This window comes from Papio anubis, chromosome 7, assembly GCF_008728515.1.
Source record: "Papio anubis isolate 15944 chromosome 7, Panubis1.0, whole genome shotgun sequence".
Taxonomy (NCBI): Eukaryota; Metazoa; Chordata; class Mammalia; order Primates; family Cercopithecidae; genus Papio; species Papio anubis.
Genome location: NC_044982.1, coordinates 141352550 through 141358851, shown reverse-complemented (window position 1 = coordinate 141358851; position 6302 = coordinate 141352550).

The following is a 6302-nucleotide window of genomic DNA, read 5'->3' as shown; positions in this document are numbered from 1 at the left end:
ACATAGTCTTGGGCAAGGTAGCTCTCTGAATCTGAGGCACATTCTAAAGGAGTTCTCACTTCCCCCAGAGCTGGGCAGCAAGTCCTTCCTTGACGAGAGATCTGGGTGATGCATCTCTGGTCCACCACAAGCCACAGCCTCCTTAGCTCTACTTCTCCATATATTTTGGGGGAGCAGCTCTTCCTGGACACCTGGATCTCCCTCTGATGGAAAATTTAGAAGAGAGAGTTTAGTAGGATGAACTACGATCTCTGTCGCTGCAGTTGTCCTTGGGGTTGGAATTGATATTCTTTGTGTCCCTCCTCCACTGTTCATTCTAAATTCCTCCCAATCTCATGACCAGATCTTCTAGGCTCAGTGGCTTGAACCAGACCCTGAGGGGTCTGAGACCTTGGTAGCCATGCCCTTCTCAGGAAGAGTTGTTATATCTGCTCATTTAACTCATAATTGGGCAAGGGAAGACCAAAAGATGCCCAAATGAATGACTGGGTGTCATTCATTCATATTCTTCCTTGCCCCCATTGTGTAGTAATGGCCTTTAGTCTCATGAGCAGGGACAGTTACCCTGCTAGGATGGTGACTCTTCTTTTTGCCTACTGGTCTTTGAATATAAGGAGCCCAGAGTGTGCAGGAAGTAGCTTATAGTTCAATGGGGCTTTTGCTGCTCCCGTGGTAAGTGTCCCCTGTCTGGAGACCAGACTTCTCTATCCCTGTAGAGCACATGCCCTACATGCTCTGCAGGGATAGAGGTCTGGTCTCCAGAGAGGGCACAGGAAACTCAAATTTCCTAAGCGGGTCATTGGGAGTGATGGTAAGGGGAGTCATTCCTATTTCAACACCCTGGTTCCCAGACCCATGTATTCCTTCTACTCGGGAGACAGTGCCACATAAAGTTCTTTGATTCAATGTCGATATGGCATCCTGGAGGATGGATCTCATTCTTTCAGAGATTTGCTTCTGAGATGACACTTCCCCTGTGCCTTCAGTAGGCTTATCCAACACTGTGTCAGGCCTGTAGCTCTGGGTAGTTGTAGAATAGGATATGACAAGTGGAATTTGTGACCATAGACCCACCTCTATACCTGGTGCAGAAGGAATGCCTCACCATGAAACACCAAGTGACCGTGTGTCTGGATCTGTCCACCATGAGTTAGGTTCTATTAGAGCTGCCAAAACCTAAGACCAAGTAGGCCCAGTCATTTATTGTAACATGGAAGTGGTATATTCTGGAATCAGCATGAGCAAGACCAATAGGCATTCCAGCTCTTCCAGAGCCCTGTAGCATGCCATGAGATGGTTTTCAAATGGTATCTAATTTTCCAGGGTAGATGACATGGCCTTGCTCTAGAATCCCAGCTTGTGGCATCTACCACTGCTGTAACAATAGTCCGTCCTCAGTTTGCATCACAACTCTAATCTTACCCCTAACCTCAACGGCAGATGGCATAACTTTGCTCTTGAATCCCAGGGGCCTGTACTGTGATTCTTCCACTGGAGCTTGCCACTAACTCCACAAGATGTCTTGCCCACCCTTGATACCTCCATGGCCACAGGGTCTGTGGGATCATATGGCCTATGTGGCAGGGCTGCCTTCACTGTAGCTTGCATCTGCTGCAGAACTCCTTCCTGCTCTGAGCTCCACCCAAAGCTGGTTGCTCTTTGGTCACCAGATATAGGGGTTGGAACAATATTCCTTATTCCTGGGTGAATAGAATTTTCTGATCGAACTTTTTACAATGGGGGAAATATTCTATAGCCACCTTGTTAATGCAGTAGCCATTAGCAACTTGTGGCTATTAAGCAATGTGGTTTGTACAACTGAAGAACTAAAATTTAAATTTAAACTTGCATAGCTGTATGTGGCTAATGGCTACTGAACTGGACATTGTAGATGTAGAGTATCCTGCCTTCAGAACCCAAAACAGCTCATCAGGTGTTGTGCTTCCTTCTTTGTGGTAGAAAGTACAAGAGGCAATAACTTATTTTTAGCTTTAGGGAGGGGATGCCCCAACATGACCTTGATCTGTAGTCTCTTGAACTTTTCCTAAAGTGGTGGCCACTGGGCTTATCTCCCAACTTACGGAGTGCATATTGTCTTACAAAGTCTAAGTGATAGCTACCTCTTGTGTATGTAGTACAATCAGCATATTATCCATGTGATGGATCAGTGTAATGTGAGATGTCCAGATGGTTCAGATCTTTTTGATTTGTAGTATGATAAAGTACAAAGAGTTAACAGAGTCCTGTGGGAAAATAGTAAGTAAATAATGTCTGTCTTACACAAATGCAAATTGTTAATGGTTCTTTCTGTTAATTCAATCCCCAAATCAATAGCCCAGACCATGTATGTGATGCTGTATTAATCTGCTCTAGCAGATACCATATCTGATATTGTGGCTCCAGTTGGGCTACTATTTGGTCAAGCTTGTGACAGTTTACATCAGAGATTAGCAAGTTATAGCTTGTGCTATCTGTTTTTGTAAATAACGTTTTATTGGAACACACAGCCATGTTCATTTTCTTGTATACTGTCTGTGGCTACTTTCACACTATAGTGGGAGAGTTAAATTGTTGTGACAGAGCCCGTATGGGCCACAAAACCTGAAATATTAGTATCTGTCTCTTTATAGAAAAAATTTGCCAACCCCTGGTTTACAATAATTGTTCAGGATCCATGTAGTTTCTGTAGGGGCCAGAGTGGTGAATTAAGAAGAGATAGTATGGGGGCAACTACTCTTTGATTCTTTAGATCTTTAAGGGTAGTCTAGGCTGGGTGCAGTGGCTCACACTTATAATCCCAGCACTTTGGAAGGCTGATCACTTGAGGTGGAGGATCACTTGAGCCCAGGAGTTTGAGATCAGCCTGGGCAACATAGGGAGACCTTGTTTCTACAAAAAACAAAACAAAAAGATTAGCCAGATGTGGTGGCACATGCCTGTAGTTTTAGCTACTTGGGAGGCAGAGGTGGGAGGATCGTTTGAGCCCAGGAGTTCAAGGTTGCAGTGAACTATGACTATGCTATTGCACTTCAGCCTGGGTGACAGAGTGAGTGAGACTCTATGTTAAAAAAAAAAAAATTAGCTTTAATTTTCACCTTCCCTGCACAACACCTCTCCTCTTCTGTATTTGGGAGTATGCAACTGCTAACTGTATGTCTGTACATTTGGCACTGGGGAAATGACCATCAGGTTAATCTGTGGGCCTAGTGGATCCACTGTAGGCCAGACTTTGGCTATGTTTCCATATATACCTGTCATCCATGTGTTCCCACTCTAACAGGGGTTCAGAGTAACACTCTAGATCTCCAGGTATCAGCTCAAGTCTTCAAACCTTATGTCTCATAGTTCTGCATATTCTCCTTACCCCAGTGTGGTTTAACCCCAATAAGTGGCAATAGGTTCCTTTGGAGGAAGGATGAGAGCAATCATTATAGTTAGTGTATACATGCTGTGCTATCCAGGCAGCCTCTTTAGTCAGTGGCTTCTAGATCTGAAGACTTGTTCAGATATGGCAACTGCAAGAGACCATGCCTTTTTTCGGGTGAAGAGGTGACCCTAGTCTTCTAATTATTCATCTTTTATTTCTTCTGCTGGTACAAACTCAGTGGTACTCATCTATTTTGCCTCTAAGAATTCAGTGTTCTACTAACCATCCACATAACTCTCTACAGTTCAGGCTTCTGGCTGACATGCCAACTTTGCCATTAATTGATTACCATTACTATAATCCTCTATTTTTAAGCTGTTAACCACTACCATTTGTCCTCTATTGTTTTGAGGTCCCATCATCTCCATTGCTAGTAGGGAGCCAAATTTCATAATAGCCTCTCCTACCATCACCTCTGGCCTACAGAGGAGCATCGCAATGGCATGTTAGTACTGGTACCCCTCTTGCCAGCACATTTACCAGCACTTGGTCTTGGTAAATGGTGTGTCCTATGGGTCTTTCAATGGAATGTAATTACTGAGCATGGCTTCTCGCCATACATGGTATCTCCATTTCAGCTAACTACTTCCATGAGTCTTTAAATCGCTTCCTCTACCATTTGCCATGGCATTCCCAGCATTACAACTTTGATCAGGGAGCACAATCATTTTCCTCATGTTTCCAGGAGCCATTTTCATAGCAAGCTTGTACCATCTCTTGGGGTCCTTGCCAAGGTGTTAAATTCTGTATCTTGGGAGACCCAACTTCAAGTGAATGAACACTTCCCTATTTTAAGTTTATATTTCAGTTATCTTGATTAAGCACCATCAGAATCCAGTCCCAAATATACTACCCTGGTACATGCTGGTATGTGATAGAACATGCTGGCTAAATTTGCAGCTCTTTTGGGGTATAACCCCTTTCCTTTATTATTAGGCCTAGCATATTCTCAGCTGGGTAATGCTATGATTCAACCATAGTTATAGGCCTAAAGGCCAGGAGGGGTGGTGGGGCAAATCTTATAGCATTGCTGGGAAGAGGTCTTTGGGTTGTCTTCCAGAATGAGGTGGAAAGGGAAGTGCTAGCATTTAGTAAGGAGGGTGGGTTATTTTTGCAGGCTCAGAAAATTTAGAGGAGTCTATGGAGTCAAAATGTTCAGGGCATCTTCCCAGATGTCTCTATGGCATGTCAGGTCCTAGGTTTTCCCAAGTAGGACCCTGAGCTTGACTTAACAAATTTGCATTTGTTGGGCAAGTTCAGTTACTTGGACCATTAAACCCTGGCCTTAGTTCTTGGATTCTCTGTCCTTGCACTGCAGGAAATAAGGACTCTTTTTATGTTACCAAAGAGGTCCTCTGGCTTTTTCTTTTCTTTTTTTGAGACGGAGTCTCGCTCTGTTGCCCAGGCTGGAGTGCAGTGCAATCTCGGCTCACTGCAAGCTCTGCCTCCTGAGTTCACACCATTCTCCTGCCTCAGCCTCCAGAGTAGCTGGGGCTACAGGTTCCTGCCACCACGCCCGGCTAATTTTTTGTATTTTTAGTAGAGACAGGGTTTTGCTGTCTCTACTAAAGGTCTCGATCTCTTGACCTCGTGATCCGCCCACCTCGGCCTCCCAAAGTGCTGGGATTACAGGTGTGAGCCACCATGCCTGGCCTCCTCTGGCTTTTATGCTTGGTTTCCAATTGCTTGTTAATTTCCTTTCGCATCTAGTTTATTTCTGAGGAGCATCGATGCACCTTGGTAATAACCACCTAATCTCATTTTTCTTTTGGTTATTTTTATTTTTCATGGTGTATTGTACTGATGGATGGTAGGAGGCAATTTGTACATTGTCTTTCTTTTTATTAAACATCAAATTAATTTTATAATTACTTTTGTGGATTGGTCTTCCCTGGTTTGTGAGTTCTCAAGGGCAAGGTCAGATCACATTCAATTTTGTATAAATGTCTTTTAAATAAGTGCATGAGATATTCTGTGGGCAGGTGGTTTTTGGAGGTCTCTTAAATTTTATCATGGATTACCATCTCTATTACCTATAAGTAGGAGTAGCTTAACATCTATTATAAAAGTTCTATAAAAGCATTGATAAAAAGAATTCTGCCTTTTTTGTTCTCAAATCAAATTAGATGTGGACCCACAATATTATCATTTACTGGACTCTTCAAGATAACAAAAATCAGTCTCAACCTGGATGAAAGTTGAAGTCTTCTAGAATGTTCTAAGGCACTTAAAAGATAATGCTTTTTAATATAAAGATGGAAATAGATTTTGAGATGTTAATGCCATGTGGTTTCTCTGTAGTATGACTTTTAAATAATAGCGATTGCTAATATTTAAAAAGTACCTAGTATGTGCCAGGCACTTGGGAAGTGTATCAACTCATTTAATCCTCGTAACAATCCCACGAAGAGATTACTGTCACTATTTCCATTTTTAATGCGGAAACTGAGGCACAGAAAATTCATAGTTTCCCCAAGTTCACAGTGTAACTCAATAGATTTTGAATTCAGGTAGTTTGCTCCAGAGCTGTACCATGTCTGTGCTATATTTTAAACAAAATCATTCAACATATAAAAAATAGTTCTCATTAAAAAATATCTAGAGCCAATTAAGAAAAATTTATCAACTCATATAGTTTTCAGAAAGTCTACATGGTTTGTGGAATTTTTTCTAACATTGTAAAATTCAGATTTAAAACAAACCTTGGTTGGGCACAGTGGTTCACGCCTGTAATCTCAGCATTTTGGGAGGCCAAGGCAGGTGGATCACTTGAGGCCAGGAATTCAAAACCAGCCTGGGCAACATAGTGAAACCCCGTCTCTACTAAAAATACAAAAATTAGCCAGGCAGGGGGGTGCATGCCTGTAATCTCAGC